Genomic DNA, 12,639 nt, shown 5'->3' on the forward strand with positions numbered 1-12,639 from the left:
TTTTTTTTTTTTTTTTTTTTTTGGCTTGGGAGATCTTTAATGACTACTTCCATTTTTTAGGGGTTTATAGTCTGTTTAAACTGCTTAACTGATATTGATTTAATTTTGGTAAGTGGTACCTATTGAGAACATTACCCGTTTCTTCTAGATTTTCGATTTGGTGGAGTACAAGTTTTTATAGTGCGTTATGGTTCTCTAGATTTCCCTGATAGCTGTTGTTATGCCCCCCTTTTTGTTTCTGATTTTGCTAATTTGGATATTCTTTCTTTGCTTTTTAGTTAGTTTAGATAAAGGTCTGTATATTCTGTTGACTTTCTCAAAGAATCAAGTCTTTGTTTCATTGATTCTTTGTTCTCTTCATTTCTATTTAATTGATTTCAGACCTCAGTTTGATTATTTTTTTGCAGTCTACTCCTCTTGGGTGTGATTACTTCTTTTTGTTCTAGAGCTTTCAGGTGTGTTGTTAAGTTGCTAGTACAAGATCTCTTTAGGTTTTGGTTTTTTAGTGTAAACCCTTAGTGCTATAAACTTGCCTTTTAGAACTGCCTCCACTGGGTCATGTTTGAATGTGCTGTATATTGATTTTTCTTTGAATTCCAGAAAGTCTTCAATTTATTTGTTTTGAACAATTTTTTAACTCAGCAGAGAGTTGTTCAGTTTCCATGAGTTTGTAGGGCTTATGTTGTTTTGTTGATGATATTCAGCTTCAATCCATGGTGGTCTGACAGGATGCAGTGTGTTATCTTCAATTTTCTTGTATCTGTTGAGACTTGCTTTGTGGTCAAGTATGTGGTCAAGTTTGGAGAAAGTTCCAGGGGTACAGAGAAGGTATATTTTCCTGAGTTTGAATGAAATGTTCTGTCATATGTTAAGTTCATTTTGTTTATAACATCTATTAGCTCTAGCATTTCTCTGCTTAGCTTTTGTCTCAATGACCTGTCCATTGGTCAGAGTGCAGTACTGAAGTCTCTCACTATTAGTGTGAGAGGGCCAGTATGTGATTTAAGCTGTAATAATGTTTCTTTTACAAAGTCCCTTTGTGTTTGGGGCATAGATGTTGGGCATTGAAATGTCATCGTGACAGATTTTTTCCCCTTTGATGAGTATGTAGTGTCCTCCCCTGTCTCTTTTCATTAGTTTTGGTTTTAAGTCTATTTTGTTAGCTATTAAAATGGACACATCAGCTTGCTTCTTAAACCCATTTGCTTGGAATATCTTTTTCCAATCCTTTACCGAGGCTGTGTCTATCCTTGATGCTAAGGTATGTTTCTTATACGCAGCAGAAGGATGGATTCTGTTTTCACATCCATTCTGTTAGTCTTTTTATTGGGGAATTGAGATCATTAATATTGAGATATCAATGACCAATGATTATTGATTCCTGTTTTGTTATTGTTAGTGGTGGTGGTGGTAGGGTGTGTGTGTGTGTGTTTTCCTTCATTTGGTCTTGCTAGTCTGAAATTATTTATTTCCTGTGTTTTCATGATTGTCTTAATGTCCTTAGGCTGGAGTTTTACTTCTAGCAACTTCTGTGTGGCAGATTTATAGATAGATGTTTAAATTTGACTTTCTCATGGAATCTCTTATTTTTTTCCATCTATAGTGATTGAAAGTTTTGCTGAGTGTAGTAGCCTAGGCTGACATCTGTGGACTCTTAGAGCCTGCAGGATATCTGTCCAGGACCTTCTAGCTTAGTGTCTCCATTTAGAAGCTAGATGTAATTATAATAAGTCTGCCTTTATACGTTGCTTCCTTCCCTCTTGCAGTTTTTAATATTGTCTTTGTTCTGTATATTTTGTGTTTTGATTTTTTTTATTTTGTGGGGGGGGGAGCTTTCTTTTCTAGTTCAATCTATTTTGTGTTCTGTATGCTTCTTGTACCTTTATAAGAATCTCCTGCTTTAGGTTAGGAAAATTTTCTTCAATGACTCTGCTGAGCATTTTTGGGAGGGCAGCTTTGAGCTAAGATTATTTTCCTTACTTTATTCCTATTATTCTCAGATTCGGTCTTTTCATAGTGTTCTAGGTTTCCTGGATGTTTTGTGTCAGGAGATTTTAGAATAAACATTTTCTTTGGCTGATAAATTCATTTTTTTCTATTTTATCTTTAAGGCCTGAGGATTCCTCTTCCATATCCTGTAGTCATCTGCTGGTGAAGCTATTTCTGTATTTTTCATTTTTCAGAATTTCCTCAATTTGGATTTTCTTTTTTAATTTTTATTTTCTTTATTTTTAAACAGTTCTATTCATATCCTTCTACTGTTTGTTTGCTTTCCTAGATTTCTGTTGCAGTTATATATATAGACCAGGCTGGCCTTGAACTCACAGAGAACCACCTGCCTCTACCTCCCAAGTGTTGAGAGTAAAGGTGTGTGTTACTACATCCAGCCTAAACATTCACTTTTAAACAAAAGTTTTAGTCTCAAAATTCATATTCTATAAACAGAATATTTGCGTGGGAGGGAAAGGAACGAACTCCAGACTCCTGATGAATAAGAAAATAGTGCACAGCCTCTTATCTGGGTAGTTATGTTTTATTCTTACGAAATCTCCATTTTGATATATATATATATATATGTCATTAAGAATAACTGCTATTAGAAAAATACAGACATTTTAGTTTTTCTATAAACTTTAATATGTATCTATTCAAACACTACAAAAGTTATGATAATCATGATAGAGGGATTGCTTATTTGAAAATACTAACCTCTTACAGACCCAAACACCCCATCCATGCTCTGTCATTAGATCACAAAAGGTGTGAAGAAGTAAGCAAATAGTCCATCCTGTCCTCCAGATGATTAGAAATGCTAACTGGCACAAAGACTAAAGTCATCATTACAATTTACTCTGATGATGTGGGGCACATTTCAGAAGACTGTTTCAGGTAAATAGTTGGGCATTACAGAACACACACACAAAAATCAGAAAGGGCGCATGCCTTTAATTCCAGCACTCGGGAGGCAGAGGCAGGCAGATCACTGTGAGTTCGAGGCCAGCCTGGTCTACAAAGCAAGCCCAGGATAGTCAAGGCTACACAGAGAAATCCTGTCTCGAAAAAACCAAAAAAAAAAAAAAAAAAAAATCAGAAAGGGTTTTTCTCCCCCCCCCCTTTAAAAAAATGTTATAAAGTGAGGCAACTATTCCTTTAAAGAGGACCTGGTATCAAATTTCTTCTGTTTAAACAGACTGAAGTGACTCACATATTCAAAATGTTTTACAAGCCCTTCCCCCCAAATTCCCAATACAGTTTTCAGGTGCCCCCCAGGTGGTTCACATGAACTAAATCCTGGAACAATATGCCACTAACCAAAGGGAGTTGTGTGTACAACCTGGCCTTTACTCTGCTCCTGTGTCTGGCAGGCAATTTTCTGCAAAGGTTTACCTACTCGGATGTTGAGACTACAACAGTTTAAAAACAGCAACAGCAAAAACAATGACACTATACCACACAACACCTTGGGAGACCGTGGGACACTTTTCTTTATGTTTATACATCCTCATAAAAACACACAATGTCTGGGGAATAGGGTGGAAGAGGGAGGGAGGGTGGGAACAGGAAGATGCAAGCAAGGGGATAACTTTCAGGATGTAATCTGAATAAATTATAATAAATTAAAATAAAAAATACGATGTCTACTTTACCCCAAATACCTTAGCATTTATGCTACAGACAGACGTAGCTGGGAAAAGAAAAATTTCCTGTGTAGTTAGTTCATCCAATAAGAATTTGTTAAGACTAAAAATAAGTAAAAAAAATTTCAGGCAAACTAAATATTAGCTACACTCATAGAAACCACAGCAACTTATGAGTTAACAGCACAGGTTTAACACACTTAACCTGAAACCCAAAATGCTCCAAACCCTTTTGAGTGGCATGAACCAGGGAGAAAACGGCACAACTGGCCCTATGAGAGGTTAGTCAAATCTTAGACACTCTGAAACGCTGCGCACAATTTCCTTCAAGCTGTGTGTACATGGCAGGTGCATGTGAAACACAAAGGAGTTTTACAGCTCTATATGGGTTCCATACCCCCTCCTCTCTCTCCATAATACACACACAGACACACACAGACACACAGACACACACACACACACACACACACACACACACACACAATCAGTCCTATATTCAAGCTTCCTTAAAATTAAGTTAGTAGAGAGAATATATTTTTCAGATTATAATTACACTTAAACCATTAGTGTAGTTTATTCATTCTAAGGTCTACTGACTTATGACAGCCTCTAGGTGACAGCTGAGGTGCAAGTGACGCAAGACTGTAAACTACTGTAAGATAAAACACAACAAAAACTCAATCAGGTCCACTGACAGACAACTGTCAAGAACTGAGTCAAGATTTAGTATCTTAAATGTTAACTTTGCACAGGCAGCCTAAGCGTGTGAGGAGACGGGTCTGGTCTGTGTATTGAAGAACAGGGGCACTAATCTCCTTTTTCTGTTTGAGGAGTCACAAGATGAAAACTCACCCTGTGACTGTGAGCCACGAGAAAGCCGTCTGATCTTAAGCGATTCCAAGCAAGCAGGCAGTCTTTTCAAAAGCCAGCAACTATGCTGGATATGTAAAGTTTCAAACAGCCCACACAGACACCAACTTAAAATATAGTGCAAAAACACATTTAATTATAGACTCAGTTAAATGATAAAAGTGTCATCAAATTGACCCTGGGAGAAAATATTGTTGCATCCTTCAAAAACAACACACAACACTCCACATTTAAATCTCATCAGCTTTCTAAAAGCAAGCAGTCATCTCTTGAGATCCAGGAGATGAAGCTGTGCACGATGGTGCATCCCTGGCCCTGGGCTACTCAGATAAGCTAGGCAGTGTAAGGTAGGTCTGGGCAGGACAGCAAGCAAAGCTCTATACAAAACAACAGCAGCCCCCAAGAAGAAACAAACAGAAAGAAAAAAATAGAGCCTTCCCTTCTTTACCTAAAAGAGACATTGTTTATACATGAGTAAAACTTACTTTTACTTTAAAAAAAAAAAAGTAAATCAAACACAGGACATACACGTAAGTACATAAGTAACAGCTGTGATGATTTGCAGAGGATGGATGTATCAGGGACAACAGCTCTCCTAGGAAGTTGTCCAATGGCCTGTCCTGGGCTGCGGATGCAGCTCAGTGCTAGAAGCCTGGCCTAAACATCCAGCCCTGCAAGAACTGAAGCCAAAGCAATCAGCAAGCAACCTGCCCCGTAGATGTGAGAAACTCGTAGGAGACTAACTCATAGGAGCCACACCTCCGACGTGTCTTATTTTCTGCCTGGGCTTTCACTGATGCTCCCTTTATATAAAATGCTTACCAAACACAATGAGCTGGGCTGTGAATTCCCAGACAGAGGGCGCTGTGAAGGAAGAGACGGGAAGGCTGGTGTGCACAGAGGAAGTCTGAGGGCTTACGGGGCAGGTGAGGGAGCAGAACGGCAAAGCTGATCATGGGACGAGCAGCCCAGATCTCTGTCAGAGCGTCCCCATCTAGACACTCAAGGGTTTTCAACAGGGAACTTGAAGCTTCACCTAGAAAATCTGAGAGGATGGAAATCAGAAACTGCTGACGGACTGGGCTGGCAAGCTTTTTTTGTGAAGTGCCAGATACTTTAAGTTTTGTAGTGGTGCTGTTTTTGTTGTTGTTTGAGCTACACAGAAGCAAGTAAGCAAGCAAATACCAGCTCCTATCCAGACAGAGTCTAGCAGAGAACAGTTCTCAGATTTACACCACTCTCTCACAATTCTAAACTACACCTCGAACAGGAATTAGAGGCAGGCAGGGTCACAGGGCACCTTCTTAGTGACAGCTGGTCCTTACTCAGAGAAAGTAACTTGCTTCCACCACAGAAGCCAAAGGCACTTCACTGTCTCCTTCCACTTCCATCTCTGGAATGCCTCCTCAAATGCCTCCGGGTTTGATTTTACCAGCTTGTTCACTCTTTAATCATGTGCAACACTAAATGGCAGGTGTGCTGTGTTCACACCTATAATCCCAGCACTTGGGAGGCCGAGGCAGCAGGACTGCGCTAGGAGAGGGGAGAGGAGGGGAACAGAAGAAAAACTTGTCTTAAAACTCTGCCCCACACACCCCAAAAATTCATACTAAATTAAGAATCATAAAAAATTGTTGATTTTCTGTGACTCTCTCTCTCTCTCTCTCTCTCATTTCCAGGGTTATTGTTGCCAGTGATTTTTACTGACAAGCACAGAAATGTTTCCGATTTCTGGGTAAAATCCTGGCTTTCTCATTATGAGAACTCTGTTTTATAATTCTACGAAAGCTCTGGTGACAAAGAAGCAGAAGGTGAGCTAAGAAGGAGAAAGTTCAAAGAAAGGGCAGGAGGCTGCAGAGCCTCCCTTCCAAGGCTACAGACCCCTGTTACTCCTGGGCCAGCACGGGGCTCAGGGAGGCTTCTGAGACTGCTGGGTAGTGGGAACCAGGGCAGGGCGCTGGAGAACAGAGCACACAACACTCTTCTGCCAAGTCCTGTAAAACCCTGGGCTACCACATGTGGAGAGCTTCGAGGTGCCGCGCCTTAACATGGCGCAGGCTTCCGCCTTCCGCCATCCTGATGGCGAGTGCTCTCGAAGATAAACAAGTCCTTATATGGCAAAGGCTGTGCAAGGGTAACTGGTGATCTGATGACGAGCAGTCCTGCTCTGACGCGGACCTATGAGGAGGTGACACCTGGCATGAGCTGATTGGCCCTTGAGTTGTACTTAAGCTTCGCCCTTCCCTTCTTCGGGGCCATTCCCACTGAGCTTAATCCTGAGTAAAGATCTCGAGAAGAAGTCTGGTTGTTGGTGTCTTATTTCTGCTGGATGGTGCGGCGCCGACAAGTGGTGGCCCGTACGGGGAACTTAAAGTCCTCGGTACGTTAGACTTAAGAACTCCTGATCTACAGGGTGATCGATCGGTAAGTGTCCGGTAAACTAGGACCCGAGTGTAAAGGTTCTCAGGTTGAGACAAGTTTTTCAGTCCGTGGTAAAGCGGGGGAAGGTTTTCAGGTTGTTGAGACAAGTTTTTCAGTCCGCAGTAAAGCGGGGGACGTTCGGAGACCCTTTAAAAATAGGAAACTCTTCGTCACGTCCGATCAAGGCGGCCCTGAAAGGGCTGCTGAAAACTAAAGGCTTGGAAATGAAAGAGGAAGTCATAGAGACCTTTCTTAAGGAGGTAGATGTAATTGCACCATGGTTTGCAATTTCTGGGCACTTGAATATAAGTGGCTGGGACAAGTTAGGGAGAGACCTAGATTTTGCTTGGGAACAAGGAAGTTTGAAGAGAGGGGTATGCCCTCTATGGAGGCTTGTTCGCAGTTGCTTGGAGGATGAGAAATGTTGTCAGGCCGTGGAAGAATCATCAGAGGCTTTAGAACAATTGAAAGAGAGCAGGTCCAAAAAGGCTTCTAGTGAGCACGGAGAAAAGAAAGAGGGATGTCTGTATCCTGACTTAACTGATCTGCTGGAGGACGAGAACTCTAGTGAAGGGACAAGTTCCAGTGATGAGGAACAGTTAGATAAATTGGAGGAGAAACTTGAGAGACTCATGCTAAAAATGGAGTCGCTCGAGCAGAAACAACAAAAGGAGAAAAAGGGGAAGAAGAAAGTGGAAGAGGCCCCACCCAGGCGAGATGATCTGCCATCTTGGCGCACTTCAGAATTAGCACCGCCGCCCTATGTGGACACTTCCCAGTGTTTGAGGATGCCAATAATCAAAGATACCATGAGCCCTTGGATTTTAAGGAGCTTAAAAGCCTGGCGGAATCGGTTCGAGCATATGGCCTCCAGGCATCCTTTACACAGGCTCAGTTAGAGAGACTAACAAATAAGGCTATGACACCATCGGACTGGTTCAGCACTGTCAAGGCTTGCCTGTCCGTGGGACAATATTTAGATTGGAAATCTTTCTTCCAAGAATATGCTCAACAGCAGGCAGTGCAGAATCAGAGGGATGGTAATCTGGCCTGGGACATAGACATGCTCATGGGGCAGGGAAGATTTGCAGCTGCCCAGACGGGATATCCTCCAGGGGTCTATGCACAGATTAATTCGCTAGCCATTAGAGCTTGGAAATCATTACCTAATAGAGGGGAAGTTCGTGGCAATCTAACTAAAATATTACAAGGTCCCACAGAGCCCTTTTCTGATTTTGTAGCAAGGATGGAGGCCGCAGGTAGAATTTTTGGCGACCCTGATACAGCCATGCCACTAGTCGAGCAGCTCATTTTTGAGCAATGTACAAAAGAGTGTCACGCTGCGATCACCCCCTGGAAAATAAGGGCCTTCAAGCCTGGATGAAGGCTTGCAGAGAATTGAGAGGTCCTCTTACAAATGCTGGTCTTGCAGCTGCAGTTGTGCAAATTACAAGGGGAAAAGGCAATACACCAGGGGCATGTTTCAGATGTGGTAAACCAGGCCATTTGAAATGCCAGTGTCCAGATAAGGGACGGAGAGAAAAGTCACGCCCTGGACCTGGATTATGCCCCAGATGTAAAAAGGGAAACCACTGGGCTAATGAGTGCAGGTCAGTCAAGGACATTAATGGCCAGCCTCTAACTCCGGGATTTGGCGGTGCTCGGCCAAAAAACGGGCAGAGGGGCCCCCGACCCCAGGGCCCTCAAATGTATGGGGCCATGGAGAACGACAATCAGACCCCAATGCCCACTTTCAGGCCCCCGAGCAGCCCCGGAGAGTGACGGCGGGGTCTTCAGGACTGAACCTCCGCTGCACCACCCGACTCGTACTGACACCTCAAATGGGGGTGCAGCCAATTGGAACAGACTTCAAAGGTCCCTTGCCTGCAAATACAGTAGGATTGCTAATTGGTAGTTCATCCTCAGCCCTTAAAGGCTTGATTGTTCACACTGGAATCATAGATAGCGATACTGAGGGAGACATTAAGATCTTTGCTTCCTCCCCTAGGGGCATTGTGGCTATCTCTCCAGGTGATCGAATTGCTCAGTTAGTGCTGCTGCCTAGTTTACATGGAATGTTTTCTGCCAGACCTGAAAAAAGAGGAAATCGAGGCTTCGGCTCCTCTGAAGGACAAGCAATGTTGCTCTCCCTTGATCTAGACCAAAGGCCATTAATAGAATTGAAGATTAACAGTAAAACCATTTTAGGCCTCTTGGACACAGGAGCTGATCATAGCATAGTGGCACACAAAGATTGGCCCACAGATTGGCCCATTCAAACTTCATCTCAGACATTGCAAGGCCTCGGGTATGCCAAATCACCTGATATGAGCGCCAGAGAACTTTCTTGGCAAGACCATGAAGGGCATGAGGGGGTTATTCAACCCTACGTTCTGGACTTGCCTGTTAGTCTATGGGACAGGGACTTATTAAAGAAAATGGACTTTAAACTAACCAATGAGGGCTGTTACTCAACACAATCCCTAAAAATGATGACTGATATGGGATGGTACCCTTCTCGAGACATTGGAAAATATTTACAAGAAAGGAAAAGTCCCATACAACCACACGCCAGATCCCCTCGACAGGGTCCGGGTTTTTCTTAGGGGCCGCTAAAGACGGTATACCCATTACTTGGAAAACTGAGGACCCAGTGTGGGTTCCTCAGTGGCCTCTGTCCTCAGAAAAGTTAAAGGCTGCAAAAGAACTGGTTTCAGAACAGCTAAGGTTAGGACATGTTAGACCCTCTGTCTCGCCTTGGAATACCCCTATATTTGTTATCAAAAAGAAATCTGACAAATGGCGGTTGTTACATGACTTACGAGCCATTAATAATCAAATGCAAGTTATGGGACCAGTCCAGCGTGGTCTCCCCCTCTCATCCACTTTGCCTAAAGAATGGTACATTATAGTAATATACATAATATAGTAATAGACATAGACATAAAAGATTGCTTTTTCTCAATCCCCCTGTACAAACAAGATATAGAATGCTTTGCCATCAGTTAATCAAGAAGAACCTGATCAGAGGTTTGAATGGCCTCAAGGCATGGCCAATAGCCCCACTATGTGCCAGCTATATGTTGGTGCGGCCATTGAGCCTGTTAAGAAACGGTTTAACGCATTAAAGTGTTTGCATTACATGGATGCTATTCTCCTATCTCATAAGGATGAGCAGGTACTACAGGAGGCATTTTCCCTGCTGGTTGAATGCCTGCGAGCCCGGGGGGCTACATATTGCACCAGAGAAGGTTCAACAGGACCAGGTGGTCTCTTACCTAGGGGCGAGGATTGGATCCACAGAAGTCACCCCTCAAAAAATTGAAATTAGGAAGGATAATTTACAAACTTTAAATGATTTTCAAAAGCTCTTGGGAGATATTAATTGGCTAAGACCCTACCTAAAGATACCTAATTGTCAACTGCAACCTTTATATAATATTCTATGTGGGGACTCCACATTGGATTCGCCCAGATGTCTGACTCCTGAAGGCCGGGAAGAGTTGAGCAAGGTTGAAAATGAATTCGCTAAGGCTTGTCTAAAACGATATTCACCTGGTCAGGATATTCTTTTAATGATTTTTAGCACCAAGCAACAACCCACTGCTGCCCGGTGGCAACAAGGGCCTCTACAATGGATTCATCCCAAGATTTCTATTTCCAAGACTATTGAGTATTTTCCTACTGCTGTTGCAGTATTAGCGACGGAAGGAGTACAACAATGTGTTCAGCATTTTGGCATGCAACCATCCAAAATAATTACTCCCTATACTAGCGACCAAGTGCCGACACTATGTGCCGTTGTGGATGAATGGGCAATCTTAAGATGTGCCTTTTGGGGAGACCTTGACAATCATTATCCTCAGCACCCTTTGATATCATTTTTTCAGACACATCCTGTAGTGTTTCCAAAATTGACCAAGCATGCCCCATTAACTGGTGCTGCCATCATTTATACCGATGGCTCTAAAACGGGATGTGGTTCCTATAAAATAGATGAGGCTGCTCCAGTCGTTATTCAATTCGCTCCGGCCTCTCCTCAAATTACTGAGTTAAAAATAGTTTTGGAAGTTTTTGATAAATTTAGGATACCTTTTAATTTGGTATCAGACTCCTTATATGTAGTGAACCTCGTCAACAGCTTGGAAGCTGCAGGGAAAATTAAGTCTACTAGCCCCATATTTTTCTTATTAACAAAACTGCAAACATTGATTTGGAATCGCACCTGCCCTTTCTTCGTTCAGCACATACGGGCTCATTCTAGATTGCCAGGGCCGATGAGTAATGCCAATGATGAGGTCGATGCAGCCACCCGTAGAGAATTGATATTGCCCTCGCTGTTCCAGTCTCCCGTGGAGATGGCCAAACAATTCCATTCTACATTTCATGTCAATTCGAAAACATCGCAAACTAAATTTGGCATCTCTAGAGATGCTGCCCGACAAATTGTTGTTCATTGCCCTGACTGCAGTGTTCACCTTCATCCGTTGGGTGTCGGAGTAAATCCGAAAGGATCATTACCATTAAAAATATGGCAAATGGATGTGACACATATACCAGAATTTGGAAAACTGAAATATGTACATGTTTCTGTGGATACTTGTTCAGGATTAATATTTGCTACTCCTCTTTCTGGTGAAAAGGCTCACAATGTTATCACCCATTGTCTGGATGCTTGGGCAGCCTGGGGTAAACCCCAGATGTTAAAAACTGACAATGGCCCGGGTTACACCGCAGCATCCTTTCAAGCATTCTGTAATCAGATGCAAGTGACTTTGAAACATGGCCTGCCATATAATCCACAGGGACAGGGAATAGTAGAAAGAGCTCATTGCACTCTTAAGGAATGTCTTACAAAACAAAAAGGGGGAATTGGTTCAGGCCGCACCCCCAAGGAACGAATCTCTCTTGCCCTATTTACTTTAAATTTTTTAACATTGGATGTTAATGGTCGCTCTGCAGCGGAGCGTCATACCAATTGGTGCCAGGCCTTTAAAGGTCAGGTAAAATGGAAAAATATCCTGACAGGGGAAGGGGTTGGCCCTGATCCTGTATTGGCCTGGGCAAGAGGATGTGTTTGTCTTTTTCCACAGGACCAAAATGAACCGATTTGGGTCCCGGAACGGCTGGTACGAAAACACAACTCCAATGATCCTCCTGCTCCTTCTCCTGACGGTGAATCCTGTGATGGCGGAACCAAGATGGGGGATCCTATCGGTGTTCCCGAAACTGATGCCAGTGTGCCATGACACACAAGTCTTTCCCAGATTTTTCAGTACCAATCAGAGTCTTGACCTCCCTTACCTACCGTATGAGAAGGAGGTGGCAAACATCAATGTTAACGTGACCATTCTCTTGAAAGGCACCTTATGTTTTTACAGTTTCCAATATTTCTCTAGCACCTCCTTGCATGAAAATGTATAATCAAACTGCAGGATGGTTTGCTAGAAAGCGCGTAACAAACTTAAATTCTACCAATGCTACCTGGTCATCTGACTGGTGGCCTAGCTTTGAGTCCAAGGACAATAGCACTATTCCTTCCCAGCCAAGCTGGGCTCCCTTTTGTAGAAGTGCCAATTCCAAAGATACCTTCTTTCCATGAACCGGCTGTCAGATTCAAAAAGCTGGTCGCTCCGTTTGCAATGTTGGGAGGAGGTGGTGCGGGCAATGCCTCCTTTACTTAGAGCAATATAGAAGTATTTAAAAACTC

At 42.8% G+C, this 12,639-nt stretch overlaps 1 protein-coding gene across 3 annotated transcripts in view; it reads right to left on the reverse strand.

The window, feature by feature from the left end:
• PM20D2 (peptidase M20 domain containing 2) overlaps window positions 1–12,639 on the reverse strand; it is a 39,928-nt gene that overhangs the window by 10,713 nt on the left and 16,576 nt on the right. The window lies entirely within an intron of this gene.

The sequence above is a fragment of the Acomys minous genome, assembly GCF_964271855.1.
Source record: "Acomys minous genome assembly, chromosome: 1".
NCBI lineage: Eukaryota > Metazoa > Chordata > Mammalia > Rodentia > Muridae > Acomys > Acomys minous.